The sequence below is a fragment of the Schistocerca nitens genome, chromosome 6 (genome assembly GCF_023898315.1).
Source record: "Schistocerca nitens isolate TAMUIC-IGC-003100 chromosome 6, iqSchNite1.1, whole genome shotgun sequence".
In the NCBI taxonomy this organism is placed as follows: Eukaryota; Metazoa; Arthropoda; class Insecta; order Orthoptera; family Acrididae; genus Schistocerca; species Schistocerca nitens.
The window spans coordinates 713,247,225-713,274,816 of NC_064619.1; positions in this window are offsets into that span (position 1 = coordinate 713,247,225).

A 27,592-nucleotide genomic window follows, 5' to 3' on the forward strand; every position below is an offset into this window, starting at 1 on the left:
AGAACTGCTCCATAAGATAGAAATCTCTTAATAGACTCAGTATTGAAATAATTCAAGTTTTGAAACGGGGTACAAATGCTGTACTTATGAGACTCAGTGACAGCAAAAACTAAGTAAACATAAACCCTTTGAAAAGAGCATCTAACAAAGGTAAATTAATATAACCACTGAAGACAAACCCATGTTCCCACAATATGCTATTTACAAGGGGAGGCCGCCAATTGTGAAATTCAGATCCGATTCATACTGGGCATAATAAAAGCTCATGGCCACAGGTGTAATGCGGCAAAGCACCAAAATGCACTTCTCAGCCGTTGTCGAGAAAATCGACAGTTAAAAGAAACCGTTGCGGTGAAATAGTCTCAACGATTAATAATTTTCTACGGCGTTGTGGCGCAGCAGTAAGTGCTCGGGTTTGTAATCCGAAGGTCGCTGGATCGAATCTCACACCATGCAACTTTTTTTTTTTTTTTAGTATTTGTTTTTTGTAATTCAAATGTCTGCACACACACACACACACACACACACACACTTCCCGGCAATCAGTTGCAACAATTATGCATATAATAAGTTGTTGAAAGTCGTTTGTAATGGAAAAACTGGCGACTTCGAACATCATTATGTTTTCCGCAAACAAAGTTGTATTTCACAAATGTTATTAACTGTCTTCATAATGTTAACCACGTATAGTTAACGGAAGACGTAGAAACGATATTCCGAAACGAATACGTATAGCGTAAGTCAAACGTTCGAATTAGAATAGAGACCCCACGAACACAAATTTGCTGTGGCAGGTATGAAATATAAACTCCGTTACTCGCTCGTTACACTTGAAGGACAGATGTTGAATGGGCCAAACGAGCTGCCGCATAACAGCGTAGTTGCCTGCTAACTTCGAAAGAAGGTAGATGCAGTCCCTAGCGCAACTTATAACATCGTCGAAAATCAGTGCGGACGTAAGAGCTTTGGTACACCCTGTTAAACAAATGGAAAAATATAAGGCGGTACAATTGGAGAGAGAGCGATCCGCCTTCACCAACATGCATAAGCAATTTATTAATAGTATATATATATATATATATATATATATATATATATATATATATATATATATATATATATATATATATTTGAATTACGAACCCGAGCGCTTACCGCTGCGCCACGATGTTGTAGTAAATTATTAATCGTAGAGAGTATTTCACCGCAACAGATTTTCTCGACAACGGCTATGAAGTGCATCTTGGTGCTTTGCCACATTGCACCTCTGGCCATGAGCTTTTATTATGCGCAGTATGAATCAAATCTGAATTTCACAATTGGCGGCCTCCCCTTATTAGTGCCAATGCACAAAAAGTGGAGAAGACAAGAAAACAAGTGTAGTTACAGAAAAAGAAACTAATTCTGATGTCAGCCATCAAAAAAGGCAGGGCAACGCATATGTGTGATTAAAAATACTGTCTATATACTGGCCAGTGAAAACAAAATAGTTTAAGAAACTGTGTTTAAAGATGCCAGTAATGTTGCATAAGATAAAGCATCTAAGTAGGTGAAAAAGTTACAGGTCATGAAACACTTTCTGGTCATCTAAAGTATTAATACTAAGGTAGGTACAACAGAAACACACCAGAGAAAATTCTAATCAGAAGGTGACATTCAAGACTTAATTAAGCAAAAAGCTTTTTAACATGAAGTTATTAGTATAACTGATAATTTAGCAGAGGCCTTGGTGGACAGTGATACTGTTATATTAATGGCTGGATCAAACAATACTTGAACACTCATATCATAACATTCTTGAAGATATGTTAACCAAGTGTTCTCCAGCTTAATAATAAGACAAATGTAATTTTACATCCAATTCCTAAAATACTCAACAAACTGTATGAACGAAGAAATCAGATTGGTCAATCATGATTAGTTCAAGGCATAAACTGTTCAAACTCATATAAAAAAAGCAGGATATCCATAAATTCGAAATGAGAAAACTGTCACTTGGTAAATTCATATTTCATGGTTTTCACTTCAACAGAAAAGGAAAGGAGAAAATATGCAACATGGTTTCTTCATTCATTAAAATTCAAGCTTTTACAAAGTGGGTGTATTTGTCTTTAAACCAAGAAGCCTGCCTGGACCCATCAGTGTTTTGCCAATATAAAAACAGTGTGAATGCAAGTGAAACAAATGCTGCTCACCAAGCGGATTCCCTTAGAAATACTACAGCATAAGGAAAGCAGAATCCAGAGAACCAGCTGATAAGGGAAAATGGCTCACTATTTCCACCTCTGAGAATACGGAGGATTATTTTACAGCTGACAAAAATGGTAGATGTAAAAAGGCGTAAATGGTCAAGCAAGAAACAATATATCTCATACTTCAAACTTTAAACCAGAATTTCAGTCACTCTCCAGTGAGGTGAATGAAATGCAAATGTTATTAAGTGGTTTGACTTATATTTCTGTTTTATTTTTAACTGAGCATTGTTTGACTGAAAGCATATTAGAACTGACATACCTTCCTCAGTTCCAACATTTAGCAGAGAAATACTCTGACATGACAAGAAAGAAAGACAGTTCAACAATTAACTGGGAGAGGTATGGGAGTTTTCCTACATCTCATGTTTCCGTTTTCTCCTTGTTAGAAACAGGCCCTTCCCTTGGCCCACAACTATAAATATTCACTGTTTTCACAGCCTGTTTCTAAAGCATCATTTCAAGTGAGTAGCATCATATAGAAATGAGTACTAGTGAACAGACATCAATTGCTAGCATGGTTTATGTGACAACAGTGAACTTGGTTCTTTCAGCAGTAGTCCACACAGCTCTCTCTCTCTTTCAACACTAGAATTTTTGCTGATACTTTTCTAAGGTACTGTAGGATCTCAAAACATACAAAGACATAGAAATGCACTTAGTTCCCATTTTTTATACTAATGTACATAAATTCAGATATGGACCCGCTCAAGGATCAGTTCTTGGGCCACATCCATCATCCTTAATCTTTATGATCTAGCAGAAAAGATAGACTATTGGGACCACAGAACTTTTGCAAATGACAGCAATATTATAATTAGATCCTGCGATTAAGACACCTCGGAGCAAACAGCTCAATTTGAAACCAAGAACTTAGCACTATTTTTCGAAACTGACAGGCTTATTACTAATTCTGAAAAACACAGTGACAGTTTATTTGCACAAAAAACTCCACTGTTGACCACTGATTTTTAGCATTGATGGAAAAACTGTCTGGATGGTCAGACAAAATTTTTAGGTACATATTTTTCAGGGAAATTGGAAACTGATGATGCACCTGAATAATCTAATTAAAAAGCTAAATGCACCCATACAGTGAGAGAACAGTCATACAAAATACAAGCCCCATGCATCATTTAGACTCCACAAAAAGATCCATTTTGCATTTGATTTTACTACTTTTTAATGGTCCACATATACTATCTCTGTAATTTAATATCTACATCCTTATCTTAGTCAAAAGTAGTACGGCTTCTGAGGCAACTGCAATATTGAACTTGGTTAAAAAGTCTAATCTCCAATTACAATTTAGCTTCACACTGGGTATTTCCCTGAAAGCTACTATCTTAGTTTTATTCACTGCTATCTTAAAATTATAATCATCTCCAATTAAGTCCAAAAGATGGACTGATTTTTGAAGCATGGCAGTGAACCCCAGGTTTTGAGGGGGAAACATTTCAGCCGTGTTCAGGTGGCTGAAATACAATCTTTATGAGCTGTCAAAGGATTCACTCAGTTGGACAATGTTCCTAATAAGAACATCAGACAAGAACTGAATATTTTCCCAATTAATCACAAAACAGAGGAACATAAACAAAACAGGAAGGAACCTCTGGAAGTAATCGAAGAAAAAGGATTCCAAAGTTGGCTTTACAGCACAAAACCAGAGCGAAGAGGGACATATGACAGCCAGTTAAAAAAGATGGAAATGAGGCCAGGAAAGGTCAAAATGCCTAATCTGTGAAAGTCTGAAGAAAAAGAAGAAGGAGAAGAAGAATATTCTTTAATAATAATAATAATAATAATAATACTAATACTACTAATAATAATAAATTCAAAACCTCGAAACATCCAGACTGGACAAAAGGAGAATGGTAGTTGGATCATGTCTGCATGGATAACAACTACCACAAGGAAATCTACAATGTGAAAGTCCTGAGAGGAACTGACACTGGATCAGATCAGATCATTACTTGATACAAATAAAAATTTAATTCACCCCACTGAGAAAGAAAAAATCCCACCGAAAAAAGAAGAGAACCTATGACCCTCATAAACTGATATAACAAGGAATATGAAGAACAAACTAGGAATATAAAAATAACAGATGATCTGGATGAAGTAATTCCCCAATTGAAACAAACAGCTGAACAAGTAGCCCCAATAATGAACAAGTAACCTCAATAAATAAACATTAAGGAGGGTTAAATGTCAATATCAAATAGATATACTTTCTATGATAGAAACAAATATTAAGAAAACAAACTCATGAGATTACTACAAAACATTTAGCAGACAACTCCAAAGACATGATCCCCCAACACTAATGCTAAAGATAAAAACAATAAGATGGCTCATAGTGATGAAAGAAATTCATAAATTTTACCAGGAAAATTTAACGAACTACTAAATTGTGAGGATGCTCCTGAGCTTCTTGAAATAACACAGAAACTTCAATAAAATCCCACCAGAAAATATAAACCCACCAACAATTCAGGATTCCTACAAAGCTTTGAGTGAGCCCAACAACTACAAAGCAAGTGGAGAAGATCAAACATTTGCAGAACTCTGGAAATATACAGCAGAAATGAAAAATCAAATCTGGATAATTACATGGGGACTTCCCTATTGGACTTCACATATAACATATAGTCAGGAATTCTATACAATCGCTGTAAAAATCAACTTGTAAAGGAGCTAGGAGAATATCGAGGAGGATTTAGACTCTGGAGAAGCTGCCCAGAACAGATCATCACATTAAAATCATTAATGGATGCCTACAAAAGGAGACAGAAACAATTAGTCATAACCTTTACAGACTTCAAAAAAGTTTGTTTTTGCATCCATTCTATGCTGTACATATTAAGAAGTTTTTGACTTCATCCCAAATTAATAAAAATGATAAAATTAACTCTTAAAACATGAAGTCCCAAGTAAAATTCAGAGGCAAGGAGATGGTCTGTCACGACTGCTCTTCAGATGTGCTCTTGACTACTTGACGGGAGAATGGTACAAAGAGAATCCTAAAAACATAACAATTGGAACCAAGAAAGATGATATAAACCTAAATTGTTTGGGATTTGCAGATGACTTGGCATTACTAGCTAATAATGTACAAGAAGCTAGAAATCAAATAATGAGTCTGCAAAATATAGCACAAAAAGCAGCACTCCAGATATCTTTCAAAAAGTTCGAGATGATGGTAACACACCTGCTAGTAATAGACCATGTAACAGTAAACCAAATAAGATGGCAGAGATGTTGTGTGTACAAGTGAGTAGTGTTCCTGAGAAAAACGAAAATAATATCGGTAAAAGTACAGTGTGTGCGAATTGTAGGGATGAAATTATGAAGTTAAATGAGCATATTTCTAGCCTTCAGCAAATCATCAGTGTATTGAGTAGTGAGATGTCAGAACTTCGGAAAGAAATAAGTGGGTCATTAGTCAAACAAAAGGCCAGTTCTCTTCCGCAAAAAAACTAACGAGGTGTGAATACGAAAGCATCACCAGGGAGTAAAAACACCAAACAGTTGGCGGTTAAAAACAAATTTCAAGTTATTTCCGTGAGTGAAGAGGCGGATTTAGGCCTAACATCGGTAAGGGAACATGAACTTTTGAACAAACTTTGTAATCAGAATGGTGATACAGGCTCTGAGTTCTGCATTAATGCAAACAATGAAGGTGCGAAATTGAGCATTGTACATAATAACAGGACATCTATTGCACGTAGTAATGAGAAAGACACTATCGACCAAAACGTACAACAGTGCAAACATGAAAGTAATGTAGGGGAGAGTTAGGTTAACTGGTCCTTGCTTGTAAATTGTATCAGAATCTGTTTTCTGTGTCTTCCAGCAGATGGCTCACGTAACTACTCAGGTCAAAGATTTTCAGCTACCAGTAACAGCTGAAAAGCAATAAACAACTGTTTTGTGTGGCTTTCTTTGCTTACGAGGTCCCACATTTTTATCCCACTCATATTGTTTGTTGTTTATTTGTGACATCAGGAAGAGTTTTGGAGAAGTCAAATACACCATAGCAATTGTGTTTACCCTTTACCACAGATGGTTCTGTTTTTGACTAACGTTAGTTTAGCAGTTGTTTTAGCGACATTAAAAGAAAAATGTGTGGTTAGGTTAACTGGACACCAAGGCAGTTAGGTTATGTCGACCGGTCCAGTTGACCCCAACATAACTATTTACTTTTGTAACTTACACAGCTTTAAATTTCAAAATATTTCATGTAATATTTAGTTAGAATAGTGATGAACTGTACTTAAGGCCTGTTTTAGCTGAGGTGTAAGTTTTTCTTTCAGATGCCACGAGTTCGTATTCGTACAACTAACCACCGGTCCTATTCAGCTGAAGATCTTAAACTAGCAGTGACAGCTATCAAAGAAGGAACTAGCATTCGTGCAGCATCTAATTGGTTTCAGATTCCTCTAACAACGCTAAAACGTTATGTCTGCAAATCTGCTGATGACCGTGAAGTAAACTTCAGGCCATCAAATGAGCACAAAAGGGTGTTTACACCAGCAGAGGAGCTTTCTTTGTGTTCCTACTCAAAAGAAATTGCTGGTACGCATTACGGTTTATCATTCACAGTTACGAGGAAGTTAGCATATGAATTTGCTGCAGCTAACAAGAAGAAACTTCTGACAAACTGGCAACAACAAAATATGGCTGGGAAGGAGTGGCTTCGTTCTTTTGTGAAGAGGCACCAGCTCTCTCTTAGACAACTTTAAGCTACTAGTCTGAGTCATGCTACTAGTTTCAATAAGTCAAATGTTGGTAAATTTTATACCAATTTGAAGGAAGCTTATAGAAACTTCAAATTTGGTCCAGAAGACATCTACAACCTTGATGAGACTGGCCTCACAACAGTACAGAAGCCTGGAAAGGTAGTGTCTCAATGTGGCCAGAAGCAAGTGGGGAAGATAACTTCGGCAGAGAGAGGCACGCTTGTAACCATGTGTGGCATAATTGGGAGCACTGGAAAAGCTGTTCCTCCATTTTTTGTGTTCCCACGTGTCCATTTTCATGATAACATGCTCCACAATGCACCACCTGGAAGTGCAGGGGCGGCTCACACCTCAGGATGGATGACTGGGAACATATTTATGGACATATTGGCACATTTTGTCAAACATGAACGACCAAGCAAAGAAAAGCCAAAACTTTTTATCATTGACAATCATGAAAGCCACATGTCCATAAGGGCAATAACATTTGCCAAAGAAAATGGCATAGTTTTGTTAACAATACCACCACACTGCAGCCATAAGCTGCAGCCTCTGGATGTTGCCGTTTTTGGGCCTTTCAAGTTCTTTTACAACAAAGCTTGTGACAGATTGCAACTAAATCATCCTGGTCAGACACTGTGTTTCTGTGATGTAGCAGGACTAGTAGGTGAAGCATTTCCATCTGCTTTCACTCTGTCTAATATCAGCAAAGGTTTCAAAGCTACATGAATAATGCCTTTCAATGATGAAACATTTAGTGATGCAGATTTATTGTGTTCATCTGTGACAGATCGACCATTTGAGCTAACTGAGAATGAAGTTGTTTCAGAAAGTAATGTTCCTAATACAATTCCAGGTTCAGTTCCTCCACCTCCTCCTGCATCTGCTTCTCATCCAGTTCCTTCAACTTCTGCTGATAATCTCATTCCTGATTGTCCTCATGAACAAGAATTCAAAGTAGAACTGTTTGTGGCTCCAGAAGCCTTGCTTCAATATCCAAAGTGTGGTCCCCGAAAGAGAGATAATCGTGGCTGAAAGAAAGGAGAATCTCTTATTCTTATAAATTCACCAGTGAAGGCTTGCCTGGAAGAATAAGCCTCTGCCAGAGATGAAAAGAAGAATAAAAAGAATAAAAATAGAAACCTACTCCACAAGAACCAGATTCATCATCAGAAGACAGAACTCACTTGGTTGTAGAAGAATCCGATTGTTAATGGGATGAAGACATTGAAGCAGATGAGGACATTTCAGAAATTAAAGCTGGTGACTTCTTAATTGTTAAAAGTCCATGGAATTAAAAAAAAGACTCAGGTAGCAATTATGTAACTGTTGTGAAAGAAATCTCTTAGTTCTGGGGCTGAAGTGATTTTCTATAAGCGGCACAAACCGTCTAACAGATTTTCCATAACAGATGAAAATGCATTTGTTGCCACTGCAGACATTATTATGCAACCACCCCAGCCCCTTGAAGACTTCCGTCAAAGATTTGAAGACATGATTTATTTCAACGTCGATTTATATGAATACAGCCTTCACTAAGACTGCTTTTATTTAAAATTTCAATCAGTACATTTGACATGTAATGTAATAAAAACTAAATGTTGGTGAAATATACTTTAAAACATTGTAAAACTCAAAATTAAACGTATTTACTGTATTTCTATTGATTTTACTATCTGGACCAGTTAACCATACCACCTCAGACCAGTTAACCTTACCGGTTAGGTTAAGTGGTCATTTTGCAAAGAAGTTTATTACCTCAGATTTCACAAAAACTGGAAGTAATACAGTGTCCTTGAACACTACATTGCAAAGAAAACATGTATCCTAGGCTTCCCATAAAATTAAACAGTGATAAGTTGTACAGAAAATGATTCAGACCAATTTTAAAAAATGTGGCCCAGTTAACCTAACTCTCCACTATTATTTTTAACGGACAGTCACGGCAGAAAAATGACGAGACTATTCAAAGAAAACACGAAATACGACGCAACCGGTTTTGTGAAGCCAGGAGCAACAGCAAAAAACATTATTGGTGTTGATTTACAAGACAAAATGTCGGGAAAAGATGACTATGTCGTGTGTATAGCGGGTGCAAATCACATTGCAAAAAATGAAGCAAATAACTGTCTTACTGAACTAAGGAAATTCCTGGAATGCAGTAAACAAAAAAATACTATAGTTGCAACATTATCACACAGATATAATCTAATGTATCACTTCTGTGTAAACCAAGAAATTCGAAAAACTAACATTAAAATTAAGCAGATGTGTTCTTTGTTTGGAAAATGTAGGCCTTGATATAGGCAAATTGGACAGATGCCAGCATACCAAACATGGAATGCATCTAAATTATGAAGGAAAAAACTTTGTATGTAAAATGATAAATGAGGGTTGGGGTTGGGTTGTTTGGGGGAAGAGACCAAAATGTGAGGTCATCTGTCTCATCAGATTAGGGAAGGACAGGGAAGGAAGTCGGCCGTGCCCTTTCAAAGAAACCATCCCGGCATTTGCCTGAAAGGATTTAGGAAAATCACGGAAAAGCTAAATCACGATGGCCGGACCCGGGATTGAACCATCGTCCTCCCGAATGCGAGTCCAGTGTGCTAACCACTGCACCCCCTCGCTCGGTCCCAATGACAAATGAAATCATTGCAAACAGAGAGAGAGCGAACAGAAAAATTCCATGTACCGGTATGGGACCAGTCTCAGCAAAAGAAAAAGAAGCATCCTCAAAAGCAGCAGAATCGTCAGTGGTGGAACCAACAGCTAAAACAACATATTCAGCGGTAATTATTGCCCATCCTACACGCAACAGGAAACAAAATCAGCATTTTTTATTGTAACACAAGAGATGAGGATTCAAAGTTGCGTGAAGCATCTCTCTCGTGTGTTCAATATGAGTTTTCCACACCTCAAGAAATACTATCAACTAATGTACTGAAAAAAGCCACTCCTAGCAAACATCACGCAAATGCAGACGTGAAAAAAAATCAAACTTTGTCTTTATTCCACCAAAATATATGTGTAGCTTCAAGAATAAAATAGACCAGTTGCTAATAAATTTAAAAGACGAGTGTGAAAGTGAGCCTGATATACTGTGTTTCTCAGAACATCACGTTATGAGTGGAATCCACATGCTACAGATTGAGAACTTTAGTTCAGCTACTCATTACTGTACATCTGTTATGGAAAAAGGTGGCTATCACTAGATTTAGGCAAATACTGTGATGAACAACATTTTGAGGTGTGTGGCATCAAATTAACAGCAGACAGTACAACTGTTATTGTTCTGGCTTTTTACAGGGCACCTGCTGGAAATCTAAATGTATTTCTAAGACAAACTGAATCACTTCTGTCCCACCTATGTAGGGAAACTAAATCCATCATTGATATGGGTGACTTCCATGTGGACATTTTAACAGAAAATAGAAACAAAACAGACTTTGAATATTTAATGTACTGTTACAATTTAGTACCAGTGGTGGACACTCCAACTAGAGTAACTGCCAGCTCTAGCACTTTAATAGATAATGTATTTGTAGATAAGGATATTTGCAATAATTTAACCATGAAAAATATTATAAATGGTCTCTCTGATCACGAAGGGCAATCCCTCACCCGAAACCAAATTAATGTACAAAGAAAAGAAAATTTCATTTGGAAAACATTTAGGATTATAAACAGACACACCACTGAAACCTTTAATCAGCAATTACAGTTTGTGGACTGGTCTCCTGTATATGCTACAGTTGATGTTAATTCAAAATTTAAAAAATTTATCAATGAAGTTACAAGCCTTTTTGAAGAAGCATTTCCTAAAAAAAACAGTGGGAGAAAACCTGGTAAGATGGCGACGCATGTAGATGTGATAGTAAATCGGTCCATAAATTGCGAGTATTTAGCTTCTGTAAGATGCAAGTTATGTGACAAAATTGTATCAAGTGGCATTAGACGTTGTTCAGTGTTGCATATTCCGTATCATTCGCATTGCATCACGAAAATAAATCAAGGAAACATTTCGTGTAGGTGTGGAACAAAGTGTAACAGACATCTGGCAGCGAGTGAAATGTGCCTTGAAAATCGTGAAATCATAGTACTCGAATTACTGCAGAAAGAACTGAAAGCCACAAGAGAACATGCTCTGTTGTTGGAAAACATTATTAAAAGCCTATCTGACCCATCACATAAAGAACTCTGTGAACTTCAGGAGTACAGTGAACCAAAGAAATGTGCAAAACCTAAATTTGTTTCCAGTGAGTTAAACGTTCCGTTAAGAAATCGATTTCAGCATCTTATTACGGATTGTGAACTTAAAAATGTTGAAACAAGCAACTCACACCAAGACTACGAATCGGAATCGGTGGGCAGGATATTTACAAAGCGAAATAAGTCAGTAAAACGTAACTGTCTCGATGTTGCAAACAAAGTGACTCCTAAAAACTTTAGTAGGCCTACAGTCTTGCTTGCTGACAGCCACAGAAGAGGAATTGCAGGAATTCTTCATTTCCAGCAGGATCTCAATATTACAAGTGTTGTGAAACCTGGAGCAGGCCGAAAAGAAGTTTTGAAAGACTATAAAAACAATAATTACGTGACACAAAGTTAATGCATTGTAATATTGGGCGGCGCAAATGATGTGTATAAGAATGAACTAATAGTAGCAAACAGAGTGCTAACAGATGCGCTGTGTACAACAGAGGATCAAAAAGTTATTGCTGTAGGCATACCACACAGACATGACCTTACTGAGTCTTCTTGTGTGAACAGAGAATATCCAAAAAGCAAACAGGCTGTATAAAAAGATCTGCAAGACCACTTCAAATGCTTTTTTCCTCAGTATTGATGATCTTGAAAGACAGCACTTCACAACACATGGAATGCATTTAAATAAGTGGAGAAAATCGTTGCTCAGTCAAAAAATCAAAATGTTTGTGGATAGTGTTTCTCCCAGATGTAAGAAAAGTGATCCTATTCCACTACCACTGGTAAAGGACACCTGCAAAGTATCTTCTCTATCATGTACTCCAGTTGTAGCAGTAACACAACATCAGGTATCACTGATTACAAAAGAATGTGTTGGGAGAAAAGAAGCTGTAACTACAGTTACAACAGGTAGAACACCCCATTCAGGAACTCAGATAACAGAAACAACAAAGGTGGCAGCGTATTCAGCAACAAGTGTACCAACAGGTGATCCAGCTGTCCATTCTGCAGCAACTTTTGAACAACCTACAGTGGGAACCCAGCCACTTAGATCATGTCATGAAAAAGAAGAAGAGAAGAGACCTCCAAGAGTAGCAGCAGTATCAAGTGTAGCGGGCAAACTGAAAACTGTACCTCCATTACGTCTAAATGATTTTTTAGTAGAAGGCATCAAGGGGAAGAAGCCCATAAGATAAAAAGTGCCAGAGATTTAATAGCCTCTCAGCAAAATAGTGCATCTGTAAAGAAAGACAGGTTTGATTTTATAATCTGTTATCTTAACATTGAAGGAGTAAGGGATAAAGAATTTATTGTCAATGAATTTGGATTAGAAAATAAGTTTGATATCTTTTCTTTAAGTAAACACTGGCCAAGTGAGAGTGAACTTACATTACTTAAATTTGATAATTATAATCTAGCCAGTAGCTACTGCAGAAAATTGCATTTAAGAGGTGGTGTGGCAATATATGTTAACAAGTCACTTAGCGGCACAGTCAATAGATTAGATCTAGATTTTCTGTGTGATGAACAAAACTTTGAAGCTGCTGGTATAGTAATAGACAGTTTTAAGTTAGTTGTAATTTCCCTGTACAGGTCACCTAAGGGTATAACCAAAGTATTTTTAGAAAAACTGGGCCTGCTGTTACATGTACTTACATATACTAGATGGATTCATTATGATATTGTGATAGGTGGAGATGTGAATGCTGATTTCGATGTTACAACAGAAAAATGTACTGACACTGAACTCCAAAACCTACTAAGACAGTGCAACTTACATTCAATCAATAACAAGCCTACCAGAGAACATGCATGTCTTGACAATATTTTTGTAAATTTTAAAACAACAGAAGAATCATGTTGTGTGACTGTATTTCCATATTCTGATAATGATTCGGTATCTTGAAATTATACAAGTAGGTTCCCTCTTGATAAGAGTAATGTAAATAAGCCTGTCCCAGAAGTTGTGGTCACTAGACCAGTCACATATGAGAAAATTGACAGGTTTCGTATGTCCCTTTCTAACAGAGATTGGTTTGGCCTGTGTTATGATGACACATATTATATTCTAAACAATTATCTGCCACCAGAGGTACTATTTGATAGGTTTCTTAAAGCATTTTTGGGACACTTTAATGACTGCATTCCAATAAAGAAATGCAAAGTAACTGACAGAGTCCTAAAAGCAAAAGTTCCAAATAGACAAAATACATGGTATACAAAACAGTTGTCTACTATGAAAAATCAAGTTATGTTGTTGTACAATATTTATAGAAATCTGAAAACCAACCATGCTAAATTAGCCTATGTTAGATCTAGGAATGAGTACAAAAAAGCAATTATGGAAGCCAAACAAGCACACAATCTCAGAAGTATTGAGAAATTCACCAGTAAGTGCAAAGCAGCATGGACACTAATAAATAGTGTCACCAAAGATAAAAGAAGTGACAAAATTAGTATCTCTCCCAAGGAATTTAATGACTTTTTTATTAAATCAGTTGAAGTAGGAAGTGCTATAATTAAACCTGAAATCAGCTCATCACAGTTACTGTCAAAAAATGTTGCTAGGTCATCAACAAACCCAAGTACTTTCAATTTTTCTGATGTCTCACCTGATTTTGTGTTAAGAATAGTGAAGCAGTTAAAATCATCAGACAGTGTAGACATATATGATCTGTCTTGTAACATGTTGAAGAAAGTAATAGACTGTATAGTTTACACCCTAACATATTGTATAAACAAATGTATACTGGAGGCTTTTTTCCCCGATGAGCTTAAACTCTCTAGGGTAGTTCCAGTACATAAAAAAAGGATATAGAAATTCTGTCTTAAGTTACAGGCCAATATCCACAGTCCCAGTTTTTTCAAAAGTTCTAGAATGCATAATTTACCAACAATTATGTCTACTTTGATAACATAGGATTAATAAGTGGATCACAGTATGGCTTTAGGAAAAACCTGTCAACCATTGATGCCATAGACAATGTTGTTAAATACATCCATCAAGTATTTGAAGATAAATGCTTTGCTCAAGTGACTTTTTGTGACCTAAGCAAAGCCTTTGACTGTGTAGAACATACACTACTACTCGAAAAAATTTACTTCTATGGTGTTAAAGGTAACAGCCTTAAGCTATTAAGATCATATTTACAAAACCGTAAGCAAGCCGTCTGTGTTGGGAAAGAATTGTCCAGTATAGAACAAGTTAAGGTAGGTGTTCCGCAGGGATCCGTGCTGGGCCCATTCCTTTTCCTAATAATGGTTGGTTGGTTTTGGGGAAGGAGACCAGGCAGCGAGGTCATCGGTCTCATCGGATTAGGGAAGGACGGGGAAGGAAGTCGGCCGTGCCCTTTGAAAGGAACCATCCCGGCATTTGCCTGGAGTGATTTAGGGAAATCACGGAAAACCTAAATCAGGATGGCCGGACGCGGGATTGAACCGTCGTCCTCCCGAATGCGAGTCCAGTGTCTAACCACTGCGCCACCTCGCTCGGTTCCTAATAATGATAAATAATGATAAATGACCTTCCATCATTTATTAAATCCAGAACAGTACTCTATGCTGATGATACAACATTTCTGAACATCATTACTGATCTTAATAGCCTGAAAACATGTGTTACAGAGACAATTGAGCAAGCTTCACTCTGGTTTAAAGCAAATGGGTTCTTGCTTAATGAAAGCAAAACCCAGCAGATGGTATTTAGTTTAAAAGATAAGTTTCCATCAGATGATCCTAGTTGTGTTAAATTTTTGGGGGTATATTTGGATGATAAACTTTCTTGGAATCCACATATTAAGTATATTAGTGGTAAATTGTCAAGGGTAATATATTTGTTAAGGCGATTAATGCACTGTGTACCTAAAAATTATGTTAAGAGTATCTTACTACTCATTTTTCCAAAGCATCATATCCTATGGTATTATTTTATGGGGAAACTCCATTTGCGTGCATGATATACTTTTGCAGCAAAAGAAAGCTATTAGGATAATTACAGGCTCACCATGCAAGGCTCATTGTAAACCTTTGTTTACTCAACAAAAAATCATGACAGTAATAAACCTATATATTTATTATGTTTCAATCTACAAAAAAACAACTTACCTAAAGTAAAATGCAGGGCAAATATACATTGTTACAGCACTAGGACAAACAGCTATATCTATACTCCCTACCACAGACTGTCAAAATCAGTTAACAGTTATGAACTTATGGGCCAGAAATTATTTAACAAACTTCCACAAGCTACACAAAATTTACAAGAGCAACAATACAAACAAACACTTTATGACTGGTTAGTTGTAAACCCATTCTACAATATAAAGGATTTCATGACCTGTGATATTAAACTGTCACATTAATAACAATTCTGTTCTTTTATAGCATGTACTGTATCGTATTATGTGTATGACTTTATCTATAGCTGTAATGGCTTAAAGACAATAAAATTATTATTATTATTATTATGTTCAAATCTGGAAATAAGCATTGGCTTACTAAAGGCATCAAAATCTCTTGTAAAACAAGAAGGGAACTATATGCTGCAGCCAGGAGTTCAAGATTACACATTATAAAATCTACAATAAAGTTCTGAATAAGACCATTCAGGCAGCAAAGAACATGTGCTTGAAGGCAGAAATTGGCAACTCGAGCAATAAAGTAAAAACTATCTGGAAATTTGTAAAGAAGGAAACGGGGAAAAATTCAGTTTGTAGTGAAAATATCCAAATCAAAAGTGAGGGTAATCTTGTTAGTGACCCAAAAACAGTTGCAGACACATTCAACAACAATTTTTAACAGTAACAGAAAAAATGGGTTTACAAGGGTCCATGAAGCAAGCCATCAATCTTTTGAAAGCTAGAATACCTGGTTTAGTACAACACATGAAGGTAAAAGCAGTCACTGTTCAAGAAATTGCAGGAGTTATTAAATCCCTGAAAAGTAAAAACTCTGCTGGAATTGACAACATTTCTAACAAATTATTAAAATACTGCTCCAGCCATGTAAGTAAAGTCCTCTGCCACATTTTTGATGCATCACTTAAGCAAGGAATAGTTCCTGAGAGGCTTAAGTATGCAGTTGTAAAACCGCTGTATAAGAAGGGGGAAAAGACAGATACTGCTAATTATAGGCCAATATCACTACTGACAAGCTTTTCAAAGGTTTTCGAGAAACTAATGAATGCGAGGATAGTTAAGCATGTGTGTGAACACAATATCTTCAGCAAAAGTCAGTTTGGATTTCAGAAAGGTTTGTCAACAGAAGATGCAATATTTGCATTTACTGGCAAACTCTTGGAATCTATCAACAAAAACTGAAAGTGATTGGCATATTTTGTGACCTAACAAAAGCATTTGACTGTGTAAATCACCAAATTCTTTTACAAAAAGCTGCACATCTCAGTATAAGTGGTGAAGCAGGGAAATGGCTTGACTCATATCTGTCAAACAGGAAACAAAAAGTTGTAGTAGATAGTCAATATGGTGTCCCATTATCTTCAGAATGGGGTACCATCACATGTGGAGTGCCGCAGGGCACAGTTCTGGGCCCCCTACTTTTTATTATATTCATAAATGATCTCCCTCTCTGCACGGAATATTGTAGATTCACCATTTTCGCTGATGACAGTACACTACTTACTGATAATTCACTAGATAAACTTGAGGTAACAGCAAATAAGGTTTTAAATGAAACGGTGAACTGGTTTAACATTAATGGTCTTTCTTTAAATTACTGTAAAACAAACTACATTCAGTTCCACACAACATCCAAAGATGAGGAAATAGTAGTAAAAATAGGTGAACAGACAATAACCAGGGTAGATTCCTCAAAATACCTAGGCTTGCATATTGATAGCAAACTGGATTGGTCAAACCACATTCTGGATCTATGCAAAAGATTAAGTTCAGCAACATACGCACAGCGCATTGTTTCTTCTTATAGAAATGTGGAAACCATGAAGTCAGCATATTATGGTTACTTTCATGCAATTATGGCATTTGGAATTATATTTTAGGGACATCAGCCACTGGCTAAAAAAGTACTGTGTGTACAAAAAAGAGCCATAAGGATCATGGGTGGAGTCCATCCTAGAGCCACATGCAGGAATCTTTTTAAGAAGCTTGAAATACTTACATCCACTGCGCAATATATATTCTCTTTGATGTGCTTCATAAGGAAAGAAAAATCCATCTTTAAGCTGAATAGTGCATATCACAGTCACAATACTAGAAGAAAACATGATATCCACTATGAACAGCCAAATCTAAGTATGGTGCAGAAAGGAGTCCATTTCAGTGGCTGTAAGATTTTTAATTCCCTCCCTTCAAGAGTTAAGTGTTTGGTAGATGATGATCTCTTGTTTAAAAAAAACCTTAAGGCAGTTCCTATTGCAAGGATCATTTTATACAATAGAAGAGTTCCTGAACTACAGTGTTTAACATTTCTTGTATTGTAAATTGCAAATGTATGCCCAAACTTGTATTTGTAATACCGAATATTTTTATTGTAAACATATATTTTGCAATATTAATTTCTCTGTAACACTTATTATTTTGTAATCTTTATCTATCTCTAAGACGTATTTTTTGTAGTGGGACCTAAGTTACTGTTTACTGTCTTTGTTTTGTTTTATGTATTACCATAAATTCTGGCCAAAAGCTTGTAAAATTGACACGTTCCATATCCTGTGATATTGTGACAACATGGATCACCGGAACACAAGATAAATAAATAAAATAATAAAATAAATAAATAAAATAAAGACAACAGAAAAATTAAAATAGTGAAGCAATTTAAATATCTTGGAGAGATTATAACACACAACTTGGATGAAAAACCTGCTTGGTAAGAGAGCACCAATAAAATGATAAAGCTCAAAAACTAACATGATCTACATACAAAAAGAAATTCAAACAAAATTAAGACACTACAAGACAGTGGTAACATATGCAAGTGTGGCTTTTTTTAAAGTCAATCAGGGAAACAAAGTCAATAAAATACTAAAAGTAGAGAGAAGAATAGCTGTAACATGCATAAATAAAAATTACCAGATGGAAGGACAATGGCGGATAGTGCCGAATGAAGTAGGGTACAGGGAACTGGAGCCCATCACAGATATTATACGTAAAAAGAGGATTTCTTTCTTTGGCCACACGATGAGGATACCAGAAACCAGATTAGCAAGAAAAATTATGCAGAAAGTGTGGAATCTGAAGCAATAAGTAGGATGGATCAAGGAAATTAAAGAGGACATGGGAGAACTAGATATAACCTTGAATGATCTGCAAAACAAGACAGAAAATCTCAAGAAACTGAAAGACAAGAAAATATGATTTAAATCAAAAGTAGACAAACGACACACAATGAAAAGGGTGTTTACTGATGAGGAAAGATCAGAATGAATGAAAATTAAGAAAGAACAAAACATGAGCTTACTGAAGAAGGGGACCAGGAGATGATTCACCAAAGTGGTCCATTGAGGCCGTAAAAGCAAATAATAATAATAATAATAATAATAATAAAACAAACTAAACACAAAGGCTCCTGTAGTCCAATATTTCAAAGTCTTATTGTACTTACTTCACCTTGATTATATATCTATGAAACATCCCTCTTCACAAAAGGATGCACCTTAAAAGAAGAAAATATCTTTAAACATAGCTGTGACTTTCACACATGATACTAGCCAGAAACATGTCCTACACATAATACAGTAGGTATTTAGTATAAACATTCATAAAGGAGGAGTGTATCAACTACATATCATCCCATTTGAAACAAAAGTGAAAGTGAAGCAGTACTTGCTTGTCCACTGCTTCTACTCTGTTTCTGAATTTTTTGCAGCAGCGTACAAAAATGAGTATAATACTGATCATACTTATTGTTGTCAGTCACATTGTATGTTTTTATAATTGATACACATATGTGAGATGTACTGGATGATTATTTCACAATCATACTATATATAACTTGTATCTACTATCTCAAACACGACTTGCCCTACATCATATGTGCGAACCATGTACCAAATCACAATTAACCCTTTATAGGATACTGGTAAGTATACTTACGACCCACCTCTTTGTACAGAAGCATCTGTTTACATAGACCTTTATTGTAACAATTCACTTCCTTTAATGATCTCTGGCAGAAATACGTGCCACTTTTTGAATTCCTGCATCACCGTCTTCTAAATATGTAAAAAGAAGTGAAAGTGGTACGCATTCTTACCAAAGGGCGTCTCTGGTCGTAGTGTTGTTGACAGAAGTCAACAGTCGTCAATTAAATGTTCTGCAAGACAGAAACATTTCAGATTTGTGCATTGCAAGGTAAGGCAATAATTCTATGCTTAATTCTGTGTATATTGTGGTATAAATTATTCACTATCGTTATGTGCTGAAATATTTATTACGATAAATAGCTTCTGCTTTGTGCGAGCCAGAAAGAATAGCTGACAATGGGTCATTTTCAAACTAACATTTCCTTCTAATGAAATTGTCGATTACAATTACATTTTGTTAATACATTGAAGAGTATTTTCTTATGTGGTGGGTACAATTTCATTCTCAAAATCACGGCTGAGATGTTACTGCGTTGTAATCATACACGGGTCACCAAAAGGTAGGTTACACACGATTTCAGTGACAAATGTTAAAAGTTCCCCTTTATTTATTTACTAGTTGAAACACCATTAAAAATGTGTTAGTGTTTACTGGAGGGATTATTTCTTAGGTAACAGTCCCATTTTGATGGCTCTAAACAGAAGAGGTCTGACAGAGGAGGGAATTATAGACGAGTTAAATAGAGTGATGGATGAGATGGCTGACGATTCAGAAGAAAGTGGGGTTGAAGATGCAGATGATTGCCTACCAGTTCAACTACACACATCCACAACATCCAGCAATGATGTCCGGTTGTCATCTGACAAGGATGAAACTTACTTTTCAGTTGTTGACAAAACTGAAACAGAAAGTGAAAATGAAACTGGCCATGCTGTAAGTGAAACTTTCTCATGGTGCAGAGCAGGGCATGTACCCTAACTGTTCTGCAACACTGTTTTTTCAATGCCTTTTGGCATATCGAACATGGATGAAGTGAATGTGAGTAGCCCAATGGCAATTTTGAACCTAATTCTGACTGATGAGTTCTTGGAGCAGATCACTGCTCAGTCATATTTGTATGCTACACAGAAAAATAACCAATTAAATTTAACTGTTGATGAACTGAGAGCATTCTTAGGAATACTTGTTTTTATGGGATTCAATCCATTACCTAGTGTTGGACTGTACTGGAGTAATGACAGAAACTTTTATAACAGTAGAGTTGCACAAGTGGTGCCTGTAAAATGTTTCTTGAAAATTATGAGATTCTTACACCTAAATGATAATTCCAAAATGCCAAAAAAGTGGTTTTGACCAGTTATACCAGATTATACCAATGTTGGATCACCTCAACAGTTGTTTCAAGAGTTTGTCCCATCCTGCCAGATATCTGTCAATTGATGAATCTACAGTAAGATTCAAAGAAAGAAGTTCCTTGAAACAGTATATGCCAAATAAACCAATTAAAAGGGGGTTTTAAAATCTGGGTGATTACATGAGCTGGTACAGGGTACTGTCTAGGAATGTCAGCGTATGAGGGCAAAGAAGAGGGAGGCAACAGTAACAAGCCCTTAGGTGAACGTGTTATAGAAAAACTTGCAGCTCCTTATGAAGGTCTAGGATACTGCTTGTTCTTTGATTGATTGATTTATTTATTTATTTTTTTTTTCCAAATGTTGTAATGATGAAAAACCTGCTGAGAAAAAATCTGTTTGCTTGTGCCACAATCAGACAAACACGAAAGTTCTTTCCTAAAGATACATTAGCTGTTGACAAAACTCTAAAAATTGGAGAATCTGATATAGTTATGGCTGGAGACATGGGAGTATCAAAATGGAAAGACAGGGGAAAGAAGTATGTTATTGTAATAAGCACACTGCATAATGCTGAATCCAAATGTTTTGTTCTGAGAACTAATAACAAGAGTGTTAGGGAAAGCATTCCTTCTCCAGAATCAATCAGGGATTACAACTTATATATGGGAGGGGTGGATCATTTTGATCAGCTTCTCTGTACCCACAACATATCAGGGAAATCACGACAATGTTGGCTAAAATTATTTTATTATTGTATTGATGCAAGCATTGTAAACAGTTACATCCTCTACAAAGATACAGTCAGGAAATGTGTGTGTGGCACAAAACCTTTGAGTCACCTGAAATACAGGTCATAGTTAGCAACTGAAATGATTGGTTCCTTCTCTGCACGTATCAAAAAAGGTCCAGTAATTCAGATTGGAAGAGGAAGGAAGGGAAATGCTCCTGTTGGCCGAGCAACTGTAGCCAATACAATTCGTCTAACAAATGTAGAGCAGCATCTACCAGCAAAAGGCCCTACCTTTCGACGATGTGACCATTGCAGCACTACAAAGAATCAAAAATGCTCCACCACAGTTTGCATAAGATGCAATGTAGCCCTGTGTTTGCCATGCTTCATACCTTTCCACATGCCCAATTCGTAATTATGAGTAAAATTCCATTCAGTTGGTTTCCTCAGTGATTTTGTTCTTAACAACAACAATTATTCCCACATCATCCTTCAGCTATTTGTAACAGCTGTTCATGATGTAGATTTCTCAAGTATATCATTTTTTTATGTTTGAAGGTGCACATGGCTCCTCCTCCTCTGCCCCCCCCCCCCCCCATGCCACTTCTGCACAGGCTAACAGACAACTGTTGTGGGAGAAAAGTAATCCGGCCACAAGGTTAATATGTCAAATTCTGAAAGTGGTTAAGCCCACATGAATGGATAAATGCCCAGGTGGGTTAAATTACTCCTTTAGAATGTGTGTCATAATTTCAGTTTTGGAAAGTATTTTATTTGTTAAAAATAATTCAGTTAATTATGAATCATTTACGTATTTCACTAATACTCATGCATCTCACAAAAACTCTTGTTGTTTAAGACATAGGAGACTTTATCAAAAAGATTTTACAATCAGAAAGGGACTTCAACTGGCGTATGTACTGGAAGAGATGCAGTGTGAATCATTTGTATTGAAAGGGTTTTTACAATACTGTTACATCATGTTTTCTTTTATACATTTGTCACTGCACAAATTTTAATGACAAAGCACTGCTTTACAGGTATTAGTTCAATGGAACTAAAGGTAATTATCTGGTTATATGTAAATTAGTAAGTTGAGCATGGTGACAAAAATGAACTAATTTGTTTTAGTGTTACGGTACTTATAATGGATGTAAATCTGATACAATCATAGTATTTATTTTAAATATTTATGTTTTTTTTTCTAGAACACTATTACCCATTATATGTAAATTGCAGGTGGGGAGGGGGGGGAGGGGAGGGGGGGAGGAGGAGGAGGAGGAAAAAGAAGGGATTACCGATGTCAGCTGCAGTGGGACATTATCCGGAATCAGTGGTGACGAGTGAAAATATGTTGTAGACCGGGATGTGAAACCAGGATCTCCCTTAGGCGATAGTAGAAGCAGTAATTTACAAGATGGCATCTCGTATAGAAGTTCTTATGAACCGCTCTGTGGAAATTAAATTCTGTGGGTCTGTAAAGTGTATATCGTGCCGCGGAATTGTTCGTAAAGGGATCAGAATTTTTTCTACATTCCAAAACGTACCATACAGAATGTTTCAGCGTTGGTACCTTTAATAACTCTATTTGCGAGTGTGGTGTGTCGTCGTTAACGGTCGTCAGGCAGTAGTCAAAATGTTTACTGAGGGACAAAATGAAAGTGGATGGACTTCTCTGCAACGTGATATGGAAATGTGTGAATGGTATTCAGATATACTAAAAAAATATTATGAAAGCCCTTCATAGTAATTATGACAATATGAGAGACGATAACAACTGTGAATATGTTAATACAAATGACACCAACAACTGTGACTATGTTATGCATCGTAAACCGTGTGAAAACACATTCCATACAGTAGTAAACAGTCATCTCGGTGCACGTGAAACAGAAATAAGTGCACGGAAGACTGAAACATATACTGAAAGCAGTACAAACATACATGTGCAAGTGACCACAATGTTAAGTACGCAGAATGTGAAGAAGACAATAACACCTAAAGGTACTGTGAACTGTGTACATAAACAGGTTCAAATAACTTCGCAAGCTCCCAGATATAATGTGACTATACACTGATAGCCATGGATGTGGCCTTGCTGAAATTTTACGCAATGATTATTGTGTAAACGCTTCTTGCGTTGTAAAAACAAGGGCACCCATGGCAGAAATCACACGGAACATAAATGATGAAAAATTCTCCCACACGGAACATAAATGATGAAAAATTCTCCATGTCGAGTCAATACACAGTCATAATTGGGGGCGCTAATGATGTGTACATGAACAAGTTATCCAAAGACACTAAAAATTTGAAAAAGACTTTGAGCACTGCAAGAAGAATACCAGCAATTGTTGTTGTTAGAATTCCACATAGGCATGACCTTATGAACGCTTCTATCGTGAATAAAGAGATCACTAAGGCCAATCGACACTTTGGGAAGATCTGCAAAGCATTCCAGAATTCACATTTCCTGTCTATAGTTTCCCTGGAGAGAGAACATTTCACACAGCACAGTCTACATCATAACAGCAAGGGAAAAACACTACTAGAATGGAAATTTCAAAACTTACTTCACTCATTAAACAGATGCATGAACAGTGAACCTTTTGCTATTCTGTCTCTGATAGACCAGTCCACAGTCTTCTGCAACACAAAAATTGTCATCAGAAATGGAACAGGTTATACCATCGGTATCAGCAACGACAGTATCTACTACACCTCCAGAAGTGTTAGAAACCACCCGCCCCTTGAGCAAAAGAGGAGTACAAAATTGTTAAGGCTTTCGTGGCCACTTGTTGACAAACTGCCTATTGGCTTCTGTCTCGGGTTCTCCGGCCGACGTTCATCTAATGAGGAGTGTCTCCACCAGGCCATCTGAAGGATTTTTTATTCAAGACAGGCAGCAACCAAACAACAAGGTGAGCAGTGTGAGGGATTCGAAAGACAACATATCATTACTACATTATATCAAAATGTCCAGGGTCTAATTAGTAAGACTGCTGAACTAGATGTGCTTTTGATGGATCAGTTAAAGGATATTTCAGTTTCATGTATAAGTGAGCACTGGCTAAAAGAAAACCAAGCTTGTACAGCCAAAATAACAGGATTCGAAATGATCAGTAGCTCTGGTAGAGAGAATTTTAAAGATGGGAGGACCGTACATATGTGCAGCAAGGAATTGAATGTAAAGAAATTAAACTCAGTAAGATACAACACATTGAAAAAGAGTTCGAATACAGTATGTGCAAACTTACAGAACCCAAAATAATTATTGCGTGCATATATCGTTCCCCATCAGGGAACTTTATAACATTTTTAGACAGTGTTGAAAGACTTTTTACTGAATTAAGACATTTTACAGAGAGCATTATTGTACTTGGTGATTTCAATGTCAAAACTAAACAATTTGCTACATTCACAAAATTTAGCACCATCTGTCCATGAATGTACTAGATATAGAAATCACTCTGAAATGATGATAGATCAAATATTTTTTGACTTGCAGAAGTTAGATCATGTTATTGAAGTAACTGACACAGGGTTCTCGGACCACAAAGCAATAAAACTATATATAAATAATGTACTGGGCAAAAATTCTAGAATACATGAGAAATATATCTACAGAAGATGTATCAATGAGAACAATATTACGGTTTTTAATTATTTATTAAATAACTCAGACTGGGATTTAGACAAACTTTACACCGTGGATATGAAATCAGAGTCATTTTTAACTTGTTATAAACATAACTATGAAACTGCATTCCCTCTTAAGAAAATTAATATAAAAAGCAAGCCTAATACTTGGGTAACACAGGGGATACGGAAATCTGGAGAGCGACTTAAAAAGCTAAGTAAATCAGCCAGGCTAAATCCAGCTCTGAAACAGTATGTCACCTGTTACAGAAAATTGTACAGGAAAGTCATTAATGCAGCAACAAAGTTACATAATGACTCATATATCAGTAGAAGCAAGGGTAACGAAAATGAAATCAGTTTGGAATGTGATAAATACAACTGTAGGCAGAAGTAAAGTAAGAGACAGCAGCTTTGTTATTAAAAGTGAGGTCAGAACTATAAGTGATTCTTTATGTATTGCCAATATATTCAACTTTCATTATGCAAGTATTGTACAAAGCCTCATAAAAACCCAAAGACAAACAAAGATTAAACATAACATCTCCACAAATCCTAGAACTATGTTCTAATACCCTGGTAAGTGTACAAGAAGTACAGAATGCACTCAACAAACTAAAAAATTGTCTTGTGGCACTGATGGCATTCCAGATAAAGTACTTAAACACAGCATAAATACTGCTTGTCCCATTGTAGACATAATTAATGCCTCTTTCAACACTGGCACTTTCCCTAAAGAACTAAAGCTGTCAATAATAAAACCATTATATAAAAATAGTGATCCTCATAATATAAAAAACTTCAGACCCATACCCTTGATATCCTGCTTCTCAAAAGTTATTGAAAGAATAATGCATGAAAGACACTCTGCTTTCCAGAACACAAATAGAATATTAGTCAGTGAGCAAAATGGCTTCAGAAAAAATAGGTCAACTGAAACAGAGCTGTATATAATTTCTTAAAACTTCTCCTGATCTCTATAGATCATAACGAAGTAAACTGTGGGGTGTTTTTAGATTTATCAAAGGCATTTGATGTTACTGATCATGAATTATTGCTTGAGAAACTATATTGCTACGGTATACGTGGTACTGTCCACAGCTGGTTTAAATAATACCTGTCAGACAGATACCAGAAAGTAGAAATAGTTCACGAACCAACCTCTTACTTTTCAGAACATAAGAAAGTTAGTAATGAAGTGCCATAAGATTCGGTGCTGGGACCCCTCGTTCTTGATTTTCATAAATGACCTACCAAACTTTTTAACACTAGCTTAACACTAGCTAATGCTGTATTGTATGTGGACGATACAAGTCTTTTTATTAAAACTCAAAATCTGACTTGCAACACGAAGTAGAAATAACAAAAGAAGAAGCAGGAAAATGGTTTTGAGATAACTATTTATTTGTAAATGAGAAAAAAACATTATGGATGAATTTCAGCCACGAATCGAATAAAGTAAAGCCCAATATACTTTTGAAACTTCGTGAACAGAAGATTTTACAAACTTCAAACACAAAATTTTTAGGTATCTGGTTAGACGAGCATCTAAATAGGGATAAACATATTGAAATGCTCAATAAAAATCTAAGTAAATGCTGGTATATACTCAGAATGCTGAAAAACTGCTGCAGCGAAAAAACAGTAATATATGCTTATTATGCTCTTGTGCATAGTCTATTGCGGTATGGTGTCTTATTTTGGGGTAATTTGAAGGGGCAGAGGAGACCCTAACAGCTGACTTGGAGAAGATGGGAGAATATTTCCGAAAATGGCACCTGCAACCTAACGCCAACAAAACAGAAATATCATGTTTTCACCTAAACAATAAAGCGGCTAAGAGGGAGCTCAGAATAAAATTCGAGACCACATGGCTTACCCACAATAAAACTCCAAAGTACCTAGGTGTGACCCTCGATAGAACACTCTCTTTCAAAGGTCACCTAATGAAAACAGCAGAGAAACTAAAAACAAGGAATAACATTATAAAGAAGCTCTGTGGAATGACATGGGGAGCGGCAGCTACTACGTTACGGACATCAGCCTTAAGTCTCGTCTTCTCAGCTGCCGAATATTGTGCGCCGGTATGGCTAAACAGCCCCCACACCCATAGAATCGATGCACAGCTCAATAACACAATGAGAATGATCGCTGGTGTAATAAAGACTACACCCGTGGAATGGCTCCCAGTACTAAGCCACATACCACCCCCTAACCTACGCCGCACAAACGCTCTTATAAGAGAGTACAAAAAGATAATGAGCAATCGGAATCTACCCATCCATGAGAATTTTGAAGATGCCACCCAAAGCCGCCTCCACTCCAGAAGGTCACCCATCAGAACCGCAATAGCCACATCTGCAACAGAGGAAGAATTCAACATAACCAGTGCCTGGCACCAAGAATGGTCCTTAAAGAACATCAGCAAACTTCCATGTATCTCCCAGAAGCCTCCAGGTTTTGACTTATCACGCAAAACCTGGGCAACTTTAAACAGAATTAGAACTAAACATGGCAGATGCGCCTATTCCCTCTACCAGTGGGGCATGACAGAATCGCCGCTATGTCAATGTGGAGAAAATCAAACTATCCAGCACATAATAGA